This window comes from Girardinichthys multiradiatus, chromosome 22, assembly GCF_021462225.1.
Source record: "Girardinichthys multiradiatus isolate DD_20200921_A chromosome 22, DD_fGirMul_XY1, whole genome shotgun sequence".
NCBI lineage: Eukaryota > Metazoa > Chordata > Actinopteri > Cyprinodontiformes > Goodeidae > Girardinichthys > Girardinichthys multiradiatus.
The window spans coordinates 36,451,738-36,469,607 of record NC_061814.1 but is presented as its reverse complement, the minus strand read 5'-3'; the positions used below and the strand labels follow the sequence as shown (position 1 = coordinate 36,469,607).

The 17,870-nt window shown below is 41.5% G+C and overlaps 1 long non-coding RNA gene across 1 annotated transcript; it reads left to right on the top strand.

Moving 5' to 3' along the window:
* The first annotated feature begins 205 nt into the window (after positions 1–205).
* Positions 206–3,998, top strand: LOC124859474. The gene is made up of 2 exons (XR_007036111.1): positions 206–844; positions 3,685–3,998. It is a non-coding gene; the product is annotated as an uncharacterized LOC124859474 (long non-coding RNA).
* The last annotated feature ends 13,872 nt before the right edge of the window (positions 3,999–17,870 follow it).

The following is a 17,870-nucleotide window of genomic DNA, read 5'->3' as shown; positions in this document are numbered from 1 at the left end:
CCCACCACCTCCTCCTCCATTATCTTTCTTTTTAGCATCTACTCTCCCTCCCCATGCTCTACGGAGCTCCCCAATCCCTCCCTCCCCCCACCACCTACTGGGAACAGCTGAGAACAATCTGGGGATGCTTGAAGACATTCATTAAGACTGCAGAGGACGCTGAAGCTGCACATTCTTTTTGTGCAGTGGTGTCACTGTGGAGGAACATAGCCTCAGAAAGGTAAAAAGTGATCCAGAAACACTTATTTGTGGCGATCTGGGTTTGTGTGTTTGTGTGTGTGTGTTTGTATTGTGCTTGCAACATTGCCTCAGTGTTTCAGTTGGTGTTGGAGTTCTCAGGTGTGCTGAGGGACAGGTGCGACTCATTCTGCTGATTGCTTGGAGGAATACTTTAGCAGGAGGCTGCCAGCTCTTCAACGCCAGAGTGTTTGCTTACTGTGGTAACAAGCTCAGCCAATGCTAAGTCTATGCTTTGTGTTTCTTTCTGGAATAACTTTGTTTATGTCCCTTCGCAGACTAAGAATCTGAACTTTGGATTTATGTCACTGGACAACTGACTTTGTGTCCAGGAGTTTTCTGGATGACCAAGATTATCTGCGTTCTGAGGGCTTCATTTCCTAACTATTGTTCCCGTCTGGATTACCGACCAAGCTGGCAGCTTCCTCCATCTCCAGGACCTAAGCGTACCCTGTCCACCCTCCAACGCAAGTATCAGCACAAACTAACTAACTCAATCATCTCCAAGCTCACCCAAGAAGCACCTAAGAAACCAACAGAACAAACTCTGTTACGACAACTTGGATACCGAATCCCTCTACCCCTGGCGACCTGACCTCACCTACAGGTCCTTCTCAAAATATTAGCATATTGTGATAAAGTTCATTATTTTCCATAATGTAATGATGAAAATTTAACATTCATATAACTGAAATATTTCAGGTCTTTTATTGTCTTAATACGGATGATTTTGGCATACAGCTCATGAAAACCCAAAATTCCTATCTCACAAAATTAGCATATTTCATCCGACCAAAAAAAGAAAAGTGTTTTTAATACAAAAAACGTCAACCTTCAAATAATCATGTACAGTTATGCACTCAATACTTGGTCGGGAATCCTTTGGCAGAAATGACTGCTTCAATGTGGCGTGGCATGGAGGCAATCAGCCTGTGGCACTGCTGAGGTCTTATGGAGGCCCAGGATGCTTCGATAGCAGCCTTTAGCTCATCCAGAGTGTTGGGTCTTGAGTCTCTCAATGTTCTCTTCACAATATCCCACAGATTCTCTATGGGGTTCAGGTCAGGAGAGTTGGCAGGCCAATTGAGCACAGTGATACCATGGTCAGTAAACCATTTACCAGTGGTTTTGGCACTGTGAGCAGGTGCCAGGTCGTGCTGAAAAATGAAATCTTCATCTCCATAAAGCTTTTCAGCAGATGGAAGCATGAAGTGCTCCAAAATCTCCTGATAGCTAGCTGCATTGACCCTGCCCTTGATAAAACAGTGGACCAACACCAGCAGCTGATACGGCACCCCAGACCATCACTGACTGTGGGTACTTGACACTGGACTTCTGTCATTTTGGCATTTCTTTCTCCCCAGTCTTCCTCCAGACTCTGGCACCTTGATTTCCGAATGACATGCAGAATTTGCTTTCATCCGAAAAAAGTACTTTGGACCACTGAGCAACAGTCCAGTGCTGCTTCTCTGTAGCCCAGGTCAGGCACTTCTGCCGCTGTTTCTGGTTCAAAAGTGGCTTGACCTGGGGAATGCGGCACCTGTAGCCCATTTCCTGCACACGCCTGTGCACGGTGGCTCTGGATGTTTCTACTCCAGACTCAGTCCACTGCTTCCGCAAGTCCCCCAAGGTCTGGAATCGGCCCTTCTCCACAATCTTTCTCAGGATCCGGTCACCTCTTCTTGTTGTGCAGCGTTTTCTGACACACTTTTTCCTTCCCACAGACTTCCCACTGAGGTGCCTTGATACAGCACTCTGGGAACAGCCTATTCGTTCAGAAATTTCTTTCTGTGTCTTACCCTCTTGCTTGAGGGTGTCAATAGTGGCCTTCTGGACAGCAGTCAGGTCGGCAGTCTTACCCATGATTGGGGTTTTGAGTGATGAACCAGGCTGGGAGTTTTAAAGGCCTCAGGAATCTTTTGCAGGTGTTTAGAGTTAACTCGTTGATTCAGATGATTAGGTACATAGCTCGTTTAGAGACCCTTTTAATGATATGCTAATTTTGTGAGATAGGAATTTTGGGTTTTCATGAGCTGTATGCCAAAATCATCCGTATTAAGACAATAAAAGACCTGAAATATTTCAGTTAGTGTGCAATGAATCTAAAATATATGAATGTAAAATTTTCATCATTACATTATGGAAAATAATGAACTTTATTACAATATGCTAATATTTTCAGAAGGACCTGTACTTAGTAAGACGTTCATTTCTCTACCTGAAATTCTTGTCATTCGCTCAGTTACGTTTGTTCCCTGTTTTCACCAGTTCTCTTCCCCTCTCCCCTTACAGTTGGAGTTTCGCCCATTTTTGTTCCTGATTATTTTGTGGCACAATAAATATCATTTCACTCTTTCTATTTTCTCTAGAGTGTTCTCTGTATATGGGTCAGAGCTATTACGAAAACGACATTATTCTGCTGTAAAGAATAATTTGGTCCAAAGATGATTCTTGGTGGGTTAAAAAGTTGGTGTCACTGTTTTCTATCTTGCCATGCCTGCTGGCACATTAAAAACAGGTCAAACAGGTCTAAATGTGAAGACATTAGGGTGGTTTTGTAAGAATTTAAATCCTGTAACATCTTTGAGTTAGAGTTTTGCTTTTGATACACTCAAAGTAGTGAGTACGTAGATCAAGGGGGTATAATTCAGTGTTGTACTGCACCAGCATGGGGTACATTAATCTTTGTGTGAAATCTTATGTTTGTAGGTATTAACTGACCATCTGGGAATGCAATTTTAATGGTGTCAGTTGTCCCAAATGGTCAGCTAATTATTACCCTAATTACAAAACAAGAGGGGCTATGAGCTTCAGTTTCTATTTTAAGCATTTTACATGCTGAGGTGAGGAAGTCTTCATCAGTGCAGATGGTACTGATGTAACATAAAGTTATAGGTCTGTAATACTGCAATATTTGAGTCACAGTGGCATCGGTTCTTTAGCTGTGAAAAAAAAATCATGGCAGCCTGTCTTATCTACAGATCAAAGAGTGTGAGCTACATTGTCAAATATGTAATAGTCAAGGCATGAAAGGCATGGCAGACAATGACGTGGCAACAAACTCTAAGAAATTTCAAATAATTTTTGCCATATGAACTACAACTTTTTTTTTAAGGGATGCAATTTAGTTGAGGAAGTCACCATTAAAGCTTAAACATTATGGTGTTAAGCAGTAAGTCTCAAATGACATAAAAACATACACTCTTCCTTCATGTTTGTGTCAGCTCTTTGCAAATCAATTTTGCAATTCCTTGTTTGCAAAAGAGTTGACAGCTGGAATGTTGCTGGAAAGTTCCTGTCTTGCATTTTAACCGAAATGAATGAAAACAAAACTTCGAACATTGATTAAAAACGTCTCCGTATACTGTATCTGTCGTGGTTGAAACTGTCTTATTTTAAAAGTTTTTTTGCAGCACTATTGGCTAATATTTTCTTATGTTTTGACAGTGAACTGACAAGAAAGGGATGGAGGGAGAGGATGGGAAGACATACAGCAAAGGTCAATGGACCGGAACTCAAACCCATGAACCTGAGGACTAAGGGCTGCTGACACACAGATTTTCTACTTTGTTGCGTATGCTGGTGTGTGACTTTTTAGTGAAAAGGTCCCTTTTAAATATGAGGTATGCATGTTGTTTAAGATGCACCTATTTTACATACACCGTAAGCCGTGTGTATTAGGATGTGTTGCTTGTGTAATATACAGTGTGCTACGGCATGACGACACCCTGTGTTTTTTCATTATAACTACCTTAAGACAGTGAGCTGAGTGTTCAATGCCCCCAAGTAGTCAAATTATTACCTGAATCAACCCAAATGTAAGGCCAACTTCCCTGCCATTTCAGCAACTTCAAGCATTTGACATATTGAGGTGGCTCAATTTTCATCACTGCAGACAGAGCATATCTGCACAAAATTAAGTAAAAAATTATATGGCAGTCTATTTTAGCTGATGATCTAATTACATATGATGCGGTATCTGAGGCATAGAAAGGTGATAACGTTTCTGTCCTTGTATACCATAGGAAAGCAATACTGTGACGGTTCAAAGCTTTATATCTGTGCCACAGTATGTGTGTATATATAGAGATAGAGATAGATAGAATTCTGACAAGCCTTAAATTTGAGAAAACATTTAAATAATTATCAACCCATCTTCTGTACTTACTTTTTTCAGTTTATGTTAACAGGATGGCTTTCCCAGCACACTATGAGATACTACCCTGAACAGGTCAACATTTTCAATTAATTGAAATATGGTTATGCTGGTTGAAAGTGGAGTAGCTCAAACTAGGATGCCCATAGACTACTGGTTAAAACCTTAAGACTAGAGGAATAAATTAGTTCTCCCATTTTGTGCTGGTCAACTTCTATCAGTTTGTAAATAGAGCTTCAAAAACGTTCCTGTAATTTAAAAGGAATTAAATACCACTGATCATTATAGGTTTCCAAAACACACAAACCTGAAACACAAAAGAAAGAAACAAGAGCAAGAGACAAAACTAATAAAGAAAGACATTTATTAAAAATTGCCTGGTTCAAACTGGTTGGTCACCTACAAATTCAAAGTTCAAGACTATAGTCTTGCATAAATCTGGCCTCCATGTGATTTTTTTTCAGCTGTTAACTTTGGTGTGACACCCTGATGGCAAAGGCAAAAATGATTTCTGTCTTTAATCATTAAATGATTGCCAACTGAGGTTGGGCACTGTATAAGTCATTGTAAATGTCTTAAAAGATCCTAAGGGAGTTAGGACGAAGTAGTCAATTGGTAGACCCCGAGACCACAGGCAGCTCTATGACCCAAATTCAGACCCTTGCTGATCCAGGCTGCAGCCCGATGACCATAAGACAGCATGTGTCAGGAAATGGTTTGAAGAACAAAACATCTCCTCCCACATCATATTCCTGCCTGTTTAAAGTTTGCAATCATCAAACAAGGTACATTAAAAAGATGAGAAATGTTATTCTCTGGGGAGAAAATTTCATCTGGAAACCCTTGATGGATTCTAACAATACTGCAAGAGAAAAAAAATCCACTGTCCATTGTCTACCAAGGTTATAATAGTTTTAGATTTTTTATTATAGCTTAGTTTGATTTCATTGTAACTTTGTTTTTTCTAATTCAGTTAGTTTTATTTAGTTTTTATAGTGGGTGTTAGAGTCATCTATTTTGGTCGCACAGTTGAACATGCGCAGCTCAACAGACATCGCAGCTCTGACGTCACCCGGTATTGTAAAACCCGCAGAAAATAGTTTCATTGCCATTTCCAGCGTGTCTCACGTGACGACGCAACGGAGGCACATATCAAGGCCATTCCCGGAAGAGCTTGAAAGCTGGAAATCCGTCTGATACAAGAAGGTCAGAAGATTCATATACCGATTGAAGACCACGCCGACACCCAGCGCAGGTGAAAAACCCACAGAGGTTTTATTTCCAAGGACATGAGTTTCCTCCTTGTGGATTCAGTCGACTAACGGTTCTTCATATTTTCCCCTCCTGGACGGATGAGAAGTTTACCGTTTTTTTTTTTTTTTGAGTTGATCACGGGCGCGCGATCCCCCTCTCTCGTTTTTCATCAGACCTGATCCATCCTCGACCGGTGGAGAGAATAAATCAACGTCAAAGTAATTTTGTTCTTTTTATATTAAATTGGATAGATACATTTAGAAGTCTGGGCAGGATGAGGCATAGTTAAGGTGATTTAGAATCACCAGTAGTTAATCCAAGGTATTAACATCTTGCATGCAATACTGATTGAAGTGTTTTATGCTGAGCTGTGTTTTGATTTGCTATGCAACTGCTGCTGAATCGTGCGTGTTCATGTTTTGTCCGGCTGATCCCAAATCAGCCGGGACAGATCTTTTTAAATTGCCACCAGGGACTATGAGGTGCTCTACAGTGCCGACAGCTGACATAAACTGCTCATGTCGAAAAAAATCAATTTTACATAATTTCTTAAGGATTATAAATAAATTGGTAAACATGAAAACAAAGAGTATTCTGTGCATAATTTCAGTATGTTTTAGTCAGTTTTATAAACACTGCAGTTCAAAACACCTGTGTGACAAGGGATGTCTTCCATGAGAAAAATCTTTTGGGCCATTTTGCATGCTCCGTTGTCATATTGAAAACATTTAACAATGGGTTGCAAGGCAGATTTACAAATTAGATGTCAGATCCAAATTGTGCAAGCCATTCATAAAGCCCTTTTCGCCACCTTCCCATCAGCCTACTGGCCTCAAACATCTCTAAATGAATAGCAGTAGTAGCAGGGCTGCCCAACATTGATTCCTTTTTTGTCACCTTTATTTTGGTTTTGGCGGTTTTCTGGCAAATAGCCAAAACATTTTGATCAGCTGATGAACTGTCTGTTCGAGTTGAGATGTAACATTGTTAAATGCTTTGTTTTTGTCTCTTGCTCCTGTTTTTGGGCATTTTGAATTTCAACTTAGAACCATGTTATGATCCAGAAGCAAAAAAGGAAAATAGTTGTAACTTTTTCCCAGTCTTAGTATTCTGACCACAAAGGTATTATTAAAAGATCTTGTTCATATTCATTGTATTTTAACTTTACTTCCCTTATATTTGTCACAGTCTGTTAAAAACAATGTGCACCTTTCAACCAGAATCCATTCTGTTGATCAGTAGTTGCACAACTTTATTACACAGCAAAGCAAGACATTCCAAAATGCATTTAAAGTGCTTATTGCACTCTCTTCAAACAGCTACCTACCGCTTGAGTTTACATTGTAAAAGGAACTGTAAACATTAAACAGATCAAGACACCAATAAATTACTGCTGAGCATGACGGTTGAAAATAATTATTGCTTTTGATAGTTTTTGTATATACTTTTATGTTTTTCTAAAACTTTTTACTGTTTTGAGAATGTACGGAGTGACATTTTAGGAAGGAATAAAATTTTCTTTCTGCTTTTTATTCACTAGTTCTGATACTGATATAAAAAAGTCTATCTATGAGGTGACTATCCCGCAAACTGAAAAATTAAAACATACATGTGCCAGAATTATATATGAATGTAACCAACTAAGCTGCAAGAAATGCCCCAACTTTTTCATTGTCTTTCATCTGACATACCTGATATGGCAATAAAGACCTTATAAGAGACCTTTGCTTATGGAGAACATATGAGACACTTCTAAAGTCTTTATTCTGAAGACTTTTTCTTTACATTTTTTCATAAATATGGAAGATTCTTTACATTGAAAACTTGTAAGAAAAAGATGCATCCTAGATATCATGAGAGATGGATTTCATATTTGTAAAAGACAAAAAATACAATTGTTCATTATAAATCATATTAGAAAAAACATGTTTGGGGTGGCCTTGTCAAAGTTTGGACTTGGTATAGTATCACCTTAAACAGCCCACTCTTGCTCAAAATGATAAAACAATTTAGCAAAGAACAGTGGGCCAAAATGTCTCCACACTTGTGGCCAACCAGGTATTATGTTTAGAGGCAAATTATTATTTCACATTTAACAACAGAGGAAAAGCAGAAAGAAGACCACAGTTACATTTTCACTGCATTGTACTTAGACAAGTAAGATCCGACATGGATATTTCTACACTGTAAAGTATGGTGTAAGAACGCTGTCAAAAACAATGTGTATGTAAATACGGAAATGTTTGCATATTAGTCAATAGTCAATGAATACAATATGCTATAACAGTTTGTGAATACGATTTATTTTCTTTAAGAATACGAATTTACATCAGCGACTTGGTGTCACGTGATCTCAGGCTGGTCAGTGGAGCACAGAGTTAGTCGATTCGCGTTGCTCATGCGCTTTCAGACTCCTCACCGCCAGTATACGTAGTGCCGGAAGGGGAGATAATTCTGTCTAAAAGGAATATTAGGAACAGAAGGAAGATAGGGGGGAAATCAAGAGTGTTATAAATAAAGCATTGTTCTTATTTTTATGAAATACAAAGCTAAAACATGGAATATAGTGGGTAGAGTTATACAATGATGTACAGTAGGTGGCGGTATGCACCTCTGAATTTGTTGCGAACTGCCAGCAGAAGAAGAGAAGAAGAGGCAGCAGCACTAGTGCTAAGCTGACAGACCAAGAAACTACGGTACAAAGCCAGGTAATGTTAAAAAGTTTATATATGTCTTAATGTCGTTAATATATGCTCTTGGTCCGTCATCTTGGTGCTAGTGCTGCTGCTTCTTATTCTTCTTGTTCTTCTTCTTCTACCGAGATCACTTGACACCAAGTCGCTGATGTAAATTTGTATTCTCATAGAAAAGAAATCGTATTCACAAACTGTTATAGCATATTGTATTCATAAAGAATAAACCACAACTGTAAACTTGAACTTTGTGTTTGTAATTTCTTGAAGCTGTAACTTTTTATTTTGTATTCTTATAGAGAAAATATACAATAAGAGGTATTGTATATGTGTTTGGATTTTACTTATGCACAACTATTGACTAATATGCACACATTTCCGTCTTTACATACACATTATTTTTGACAGCTTTCCTACACCACAGTAAAGAGTCAGAAAAGCAAACATGCAGCAATATGTGGATTAGTCATACCTATACTGTAAAATTCTACTTACATTATATTCTTTAAATAGGGTTGTTATGATTAGTGAAACCTTTACTTCATTTTTTAAATAAAAACTGCCAGGATACTGCAAAACTCTCGTCACATTCTGTAGAATCCAATATGTTGTATTGTCCCTTTTTGTGACCTAGATGCATCAATAGTCCTCCCCATTTTGGCTAATTTCAAGAACTGTCCTGACAAAAAAAAGATAATCTTTGAATGAAACCTCAAGTTTTGTTACAGAAGTCTAAAGAAAGAAGGAGGCCATTATTTTATGATGTAGTGGCAGGAAAAACAACCCAATCAGTTTCTTTAAAAACAAAAACAAACATGGATTCTAAATTAAATTACACAATTAGCATTATTTGCAGATCTTCCATGTGGTCCAAACTAAACTACACATAGAAATTGATTTTTTTGCGGCAGAAATGTATTCAATCTGATGTAAGTTAAAAGTTTAAACTAAGTTTTAGAAAGCGATTATTTTAGTTGGATTTAGATTTCGGCACACATCCATGTGGCCATATTAGTTCTTTCAGCGTAGGCTTTTGAATGAATTCTTCAGAGACGATGTTAGAAAATGCAGACAGAAGTTAATAAAAGTCTAATCAAAATAACTTCCAAAGCTTTGGCTTCTTTCACTTTCTAAATGAGATCAAAGCAAGAGCCGAAACCATTTAGGAACATGCAACATCACAAAGAGAAACAACAACAAAAAAGAGAAAATGTAATGAATGGCCACGCAACAAACAAATAAAATAATGGGAAAAGAAAAAAACACAGCAAAGAGGAGGGATAGAACAATCCACCCGGGACACTTCGCCTTTATTGTCTTGCCTCTTCTTTCATCTCATGTATTTTTGCTTCTTTTGTTTATTTCTCCATTTGAGACATTTGGTTTCTCATGTGCTGTCCAAAGGGGCAGGATGTTGGGGGTTGCCTTCTAGGGGGTCGACTTATTATCATGTGTCGAGAGTGGGTGTAAGTGTGTGAGAGTCCTTGTTTGTGTAATTATGCTCTCCACATTTCCATATTTGAAATATGTTGAGCTATAATTGGCTTGATGATGTGAACAATTGTTGATTAGTCTTTGTTTTTAATCATTACAGTGTCAGAATCTCAGTTTTTGTCATTCAGACTAGATTAGGAGAGTAGTCAGGCAGCACATGTGTCAATACATTTCTACACTTCTGCAACTTTATGCATGCATCACAATGAATCAGAAAATATTTGACAAAAGTAAAACTCATACAGATTACTTACACACAGTATGTATGCCATTTCAGTTCATTTGTATGGTTATGGCTTATAGACTATAAAAAAAAACAAAATTCAGTTTTTATGTAAGACCAATAAAAATGATTTTTATACATAAAATGTCGTGCTGTGGCCTAAACAACCATGGAGAAAAGTGATGACTTGACATTTGTCCATTAGTCAGTTATTGACACCCTCCACAAAGAGGGTAATCACAAAATATCATTGCCAAAAAGGCTGGCTGTTCTAAGATTGCTGAATTCAAGCATATTATTGGGACACTGAGTGGAAGGAAATTATGCTGCATTAAAAAGGTGTTCAAACAACAAAGGGTTGGACTGCACCTGAAGTCAGTGCTTTAAGAGATACCACATACTGACGTGTCCAGATACGTCTACAAATATTGCATTCCTCGTGGCAAGCCTCTACTTAACCAGACATAATGTCAGAAGCATCTTACCTGGGCAAAGGAGGAACAGAACTGGACTGTTGCTCAGTGTTCCAAACTCTTCTTTTCAGATGAAAATAAAATTGCTTGAAGGCCAGTGTGAAGTTTCCACATTCGGTGATGATTTGGGGAGCCAAGTCATCTTCTGGGGTTAGTCCATTGTGTTTTATCAAATCCAGAATCAGAGCCAGAGGGTGTATTCACACCAGGAAAGTAATTTGATCCACTTGTTTGGTCCGGACCAAAAGCTAACTTTATTTTTTTTCATTTGGTGCGGTTTGTTTTCACATTGTACTTTTTGCAGGTGAACTATTACTTGTAAACAACGCTACTCAGGTGACGATCATTGCTCCCATTGGACAGGAATGACCGGGGCACAGACCCGGAAATTGAGGAAAACAACTGTAGACGTGCTGCGTGCAGCACCTGTGTTCTGCATAATTGTGCCATTATTACAGCTGCAATATTATTGTGAGGGTCAAGAGCAGCTCATTCAACACAGACTTTGAGACGTTCAATTTACAATTTTGGAACCCCGTCGGAGAATGCGTGCTGAACGCAGACGTTCTCTACGTGCCTTGTCCCACAACAAGCCAGTAGCGTTGCTAAGCAACACAGAGCTTATCAGGTATGATTACCTTACAACACACATCTTTGCTACAGGCTACGGTGGCTTTTTATGTCCCAAGAAACGTACGCTTTTTGTAGTTGGTTCGGATTGGGGCCGGTTTGTATTAAGACCATAAGCGAACCGCACCCGAGTACGTTTGGAAGCGGACCGAGACCACCTCAAAAAGTGGGTCTCGATCCAGTTGTGTGGTCTGGACCAGGGTTCGCTTGAGTGTATTCACACCTGCACAAAAGGTTTGGAAATGTTATGGAGATAATGATACCTTTTGGAAGGTGTGTGTCGCATTACATCTTGGGTAAAATTAAAAGAATGTCAAAAAATGACCAACATATTAATAATAAAACATGGTGATGGTAGTGCAACAATCTGGGACTGCTTTGTTTCTTCAGCACCTGAGCAACTTGCCAAATTGATGGAGCCATTAAGATAATTTTGTACAAGAATGTCCATCCATCAGTTTGTAACTTTTAGCTCAAGCACAATTAGATTTAGCGGTAGGACAATTGCACCAACAAGTCCACCTCTGAATGGCAAAAAAAACCCACAATGAAACTTATGAAGTTGCCTATTCAAGTCTGGACTTAGGTCCGATTGGAATGCTTATCTAAAAGCAGGCCATTCATGCTGGAAAACATTCCAACGTGGCGGAATAAAAATAATTCTGCAAAGATTGTGCCAAAATTCCTTCACAGCAGTGGCAAGGATCATGGCCATTTATACCAAACACTTGATTGCAGTTCCACAAAGGGCGGCACAACCAGTTATTTGGTTTAGGGGCTTATTTCTTTCAGATAGGGCCAGGTTTGTTTTCATTTTTTTTCTTAATAAATAAAATTATTATTTGAAAACTGCATTTTGTATTTGCTCATAATAATTTTCAGATACTACTCTTTGTTTGATAATCCTAAATATTTAAGTCTGACAAAAAAGCAAAAACAGAAGAAATCAACATGGCAAAATGTTGCTCCTGTCTCTAAACAAATCATATTTCCTTCTTATACATGGTCAAACAATCTGTGTTGCTTAGCAAATAACCTCAGAGAAAGATTTTTTTCACCTTATAACTTTCTGATGAATTCAATGTACAGTACTTAGTGTAGATTGTTTATCATGCTTCAACAGTAAAAACGACTGACTAATCTAATGAAATCCTCTCAGATTTTTGTCTCTAGGCACTAAAACATGCCTATGTCACTCTTCATTAATATGTCACTGGATGTGTTGTGACATTCCTGACGTGAACAATAACAAGAAAATGGAGAAAGGATAGAAAACAGCCTGTGAGAGCAGTGTTCCTTTTGCAAACACTTTTTTGTCTCTGCTGGAAATGTACAAAGCCACCACTTACGCAAATAAAGATATCAATTAAGAGGCATAATTGAGATGGTGTAGATATGTAAAAATGAATTTCCCAGAGGTGTCTTTGGTAATGAGTTCCATAGAGGTATTAAAGGTAGACGTGTGTCACGGGCCTTGCGAAAAAGCTCTTGTGACACTTGCACAAAGTGATAGTGCTTATCTTCCTTTTTTGTTTAAAATGAGGATCTCTGTCATTTTTCCATTCTGATATTTAAAGAAATGCTTCTATCTGATTAGAAAGCGAATGTTTTATGGTTTCTGAGGAAAACACATTTAACAGCTGAATTTTATGTTTTTTGAAGAACAGGCTATATATTATATAAGATTGTTGAAGAGCAAAAAATATTAATATTAAATATCCTGCCTGACCTATGCAATGTGCCAAACATTTTGAGCTTTAATCTTGCAACTTCAGAAAGAAAGAGTAACTCTATGCAGAAATGTCCCTAGGAAAATTGCCATCAGAACATGCAAGAGCACAAATAAGACTCAATTAATGTCAACTGAGTTTTGGTTAATTATATCCTCACATAGATGTCTCTAAAGCAGTTCAGGCAGCCATTTTCACTAGCTATTATCATTATACATGCAGTACCAGGGTCTTTACTAACACACAAACATACAATTATATCATGCCACAACACAAACTTTAGAATATTGTAGATGACCACTTGCTCATCGTGTAAGTACCTTTTTGCTTGCAGAATCGCTTTAATTGTTTCATTAAGGAGTTGGAAACATTTCCCAGAAACTTTGGTCTATGATGATGATAGCCAAAAGTGCTCTATTGTAATTGTGACATGTTGCATAATTCTGCTGGAAGTAGCCATCAGAGGTGTGTGGTGTATGGCCTCCTTTTGTGGCCAATACAGCGTCAATTCGTCTTGGGAATGACATATACAAGTCCTGCACAGTGGTCAGAGGGATTTTAAGCCATTCTTCTTGCAGGATAGTGGCCAGGTCACTATGTGATACTGGTGGAGGAAAACGTTTCCTGACTCGCTCCTCCAAAACACCCCAAAGTGGCTCAATAATATTTAGATCTGGTGACTGTGCAGGCCATGGGAGATGTTCAACTTCACTTTCATGTTCATCAAACCAATCCTTCACCAGTCTTGCTGTGTGTATTGGTGCATTGTCATCCTGATACACGGCACCGCCTTCAGGATACAATGTTTGAACCATTGGATGCACATGGCCCTCAAGAATGGTTCGGTAGTCCTTGGCAGTGATGCGCCCATCTAGCACAAGTATTGGTCCAAGGGAATGCCATGATATGGCAGCCCAAACCATCACTGATCCACCCCCATGCTTCACTCTGAGCATGCAACAGTCTGGGTTGGTACGCTTCTTTGGGGCTTCTCCACACCGTAACTCTCCCGGATGTGGGGAAAACAGTAAAGGTGGACTCATCAGAGAACAATACATGTTTCACATTATCCACAGCCCAAGATTTGCGCTCCTTGCACCATTGAAACCGACATTTGGCATTGGCATGAACGACCAAAGGTTTGGCTATAGCAGCCCGGCCGTGTATATTGACCCTGTGGAGCTCCCGACGGACAGTTCTGGTGGAAACAGGAGAGTTGAGGTGCACATTTAATTCTGCCGTGATTTGGGCAGCCGTGGTTTTATGTTTTTTGGATACAATCCGGGTTAGCACCCGAACATCCCTTTCAGACAGCTTCCTCTTGCGTCCACAGTTAATCCTGTTGGATGTGGTTCGTCCTTCTTGGTGGTATGCTGACATTACCCTGGATACCATGGCTCTTGATACATCACAAAGACTTGCTGTCTTGGTCACAGATGCACCAGCAAGACGTGCACCAACAATTTGTCCTCTTTTGAACTGTGGTATGTCACCCATAAGGTTGTGTGCATTTCAGTATTTTGAGCAAAATTGTGCTCTTACCCTGCTAATTGAACCTTCACGCTGCTCTTACTGGTGCAATGTGCAATCAATGAAGACTGGCTACCAGGCTGGTCCAATTTAGCCATGAAGCCATGATGTTCGGGTTCTAAAATGACAGGTGTCTCAGTTTCATTGTCCAACCCCTGTAGGCACACTCTGGTCATTAATGGATAGATTGACATTGTCAGCAACAATACTCAGATCTGGCTATATGATGCTCAACTGGTATGAACAAAATATCCCCCACACCATTGCACTACCAACAGCAGCTGAACCTGGTGATACAAAGCAGGATGGCGGTACGTATTTTATTTTGTTTCTCCTATCACCTCCATCTGAATGTTGCACCTGAAATTAAGACTTATCAGATCAGGCAACACTTCTCCAATCTGTTGTTGTTCTGTTGTTGCTGTTTCGTGTGCACCCAGTGTTGTCTTGTGTTGCTGTAGCCCGGCAGCTTCAATGTTTACAATTGGTGCATTCAGAGAGGGTATTTTGCATAGCCTTGGTTGTAACTAGTGGTTATTTGAGCTACTGTTGCTTTTATCTTGAACTGGTTTGCCATTCTCCTCTGACTTGTGACATAAACAAGGAATTGTTGAACAAATCACTGGCACTCACTGGACATTTTCCTTTTTTGATCATTCTCTGTAAATAAAACAGACGATTGTTCATAAAAATCCTAGTATATCAGCAGTATCTAAAATAATCAGATCAACTTAACTGGAACCAACAACCATGCTATTATCAAAGCCACTTAGCTCTCAGGCAAGAATATGAACATTTTTGTCTGTTTGGTCAAACCTTTCCTATCAATCAAGCCATCTTTTTTTTGTCTTTTGTGCATGGGGTTGGGCTTTTTGCAAGAAAGTCTCTTTTGTCAAATTTTGAAAAACTTTTTTATAACAGACCAACAAAAACAATTTTTACCTACTGATTCATTGAGGAAAAAAAAAGTTAATTTCCAAAAAGGTTACTCGTACTCATCATCTTCCGCTTATCTGGGACCGGGTCGCAGGGGCAGCAGACTCAGCAGGAACACCCAGACTTCCCTCTCCATAGATACCTCCTCCAACCCCTCCGGGGGGAGCCCAAGGTGCTCCCAAGCCAGCCGAGATAGTCCCTCCAGCGTGTCCTGGGCCGTGTCCTGGGCCTCACCCCGGTGGGACGTGCCTGGAACACCTCCTGAGGAAGGCGTCCAGGAGGCATCCGGTATAGATGCCCAAGCCACCTCAACTGGCTCCTCTCGATGTGAAGGAGCAGCGGCTCTACTCTGAGTCCCTCCCGGATGGCCGAGCTCCTCACCCTATCTCTAAGGGAGTGCCCGGCCACCCTACGGCGGAAGCTCATTTCAGCCACTTGTATCCGGGATCTCGTTCTTTCGGTCATGACACAAAGTACATGGCCATAGGTGAGGGTAGGAACGTAGAGCAACCAGTAAATCGAGAGCTTCGCTTTCCGACTCGGCTCTCTCTTCACCACAATGGACCGGTACAGAGCCCCCATTGCTGCGGCAGCCGCACTGATTCATCTGTTGATCTCCCGCCCCATTCTTCTCTCACTCGTGAACAGGACCCCGAGATACTTAAACTCCTCCATTTGAGGCAGGAACTCCCCTCCAACCTGAAGAGGACAAGCCACCCTTTTCCGGTCGAGAACCATGGCCTCACACTTGGAGGAGCTGATCCTCATCCCAGCCGATTCACACTCGGCTGCGACCCACCCCAGCGCATGCTGTAGGTCTTGGCTAGAGGGGGCCAGCAGGACCACGTCATCTGTAAAAAGAAGAGACGAAATCCTCTGGTCCCCAAACCAGACCCCCTCCGGCCCTTGGCTGCGCCTACAAATCCTGTCCATAAAACTTACGAACAGGACTGGTGACAAAGGGCAGCCCTGCCGGAGTCCAACATGCACCGGGAACAGGTCCGCTTGTACAGAGATCGGATGGCCCCTAATAAAGGGCCCCGACTCCATACTCCTGGAGCATCCCCACAGGGCATTAAATGCTTTCTCCAGGTCCACAAAACACATGTAGACCGGTTGGGCAAACTCCCATGAACCCTTGAGTACCCTGTAGAGGGTATAGAGCTGGTCCAGTGTTCCACGGACAGGACAAAAGCCACACTGCTCCTCCTGAAGCCGAGGTCCTACTATCGGCCGGACTCTCCTCTCCAATACCCTGGCGTAGGCCTTACCAGGGAGGCTGAGGACTGTGATCCCCCTGTAGTTGGAACACACCCTCCAGTCACCCTTCTTATGATGGGGGACCATCACCCCAGTTTGCCAGTCCAGAGGCACTGTCCCCGAACGCCACGCAGTGTTGAAGAGGCATGTCAACCATGACAGCCCCACAACATCCAGAGACTTGAGGTAGTCAGGGCAGATCTCATCCACCCCCGAAGCCCTGCCACCGCGGAGCTTTTTAACCACCTCGATGACTTCAGCCTGGGTGATGAAAGAGTCCAACCCCGAGTCCCCAGCCTCTGTTTCCACCAGGGAATGTGTGATGGCAGGATTGAGGAGATCCTCAAAGTACTCCTTCCACCGCCCAATAATGTCCCCAGTGGAGGGGACCCCCACTGTAAACAGTGTTGGCGAAGCACTGCTTCCCCCTCCTGAGGCGCCGGACGGTTTGCCAGAATTGCTTCGAGGCCAACCGGTAGTCCTTCTCCATGGCCTCCCCGAACTCCTCCCAGGCCCGAGTTTTTGCCTCTGCCACCACCCGGGCCACGGCACGCTTGGCCTCACGGTTCCTGTCAGCCGCCTCAGGAGTCCCACAAGCCAACCACAGCCACTAGGACTCCTTCTTCAGCTTGACAGCGTCCCTTACTGCCAGTGTTCACCACCGGGTTCAGGGATTGCCACCGCGACAGGCACCGCAGACCTTACGGCCGCAGCTACGGGCAGCAGCATTGACAATAGATGCGGACAACATGGTCCACTCGGACTCTATGTCGCCAACATCCCCCGGAATCTGGTCAAAGCTTTCCCGGAGGTGGGATTTGAATACATCCCTGGCCAAGGGTTCCGCCAGACGTTCCCAGCAGACCCTCACTATGCGCTTGGGCCTGCCAAATCTGTCCGGCTTTCTCCTCCTCCAGCGAATCCAACTCACCACCAGGTGGTGTTCAGTGGACAGCTCAGCCCCTCTCTTCACCCGAGTGTCCAAAACATGCGGCCGAAGGTCTGATGATACAACAACAAAGTCGATCATTGACCACCTGCCTAGAGTGTTCTGGTGCCAAGTGCACTGATGGACAACCTTATGTTTGAACATGGTGTTCATTATGGACAATCCGTGACTAGCACAGAAGTCCAGTAACAAAACACCACTCGGATTCAGATCGGGGAGGCCATTCCTCCCGATCACGCCTCTCCAGCTGTCACTGTCGTTTCCCACATGGGTGTTGAAGTCCCCCAGCAGAATAATGGAGTCCC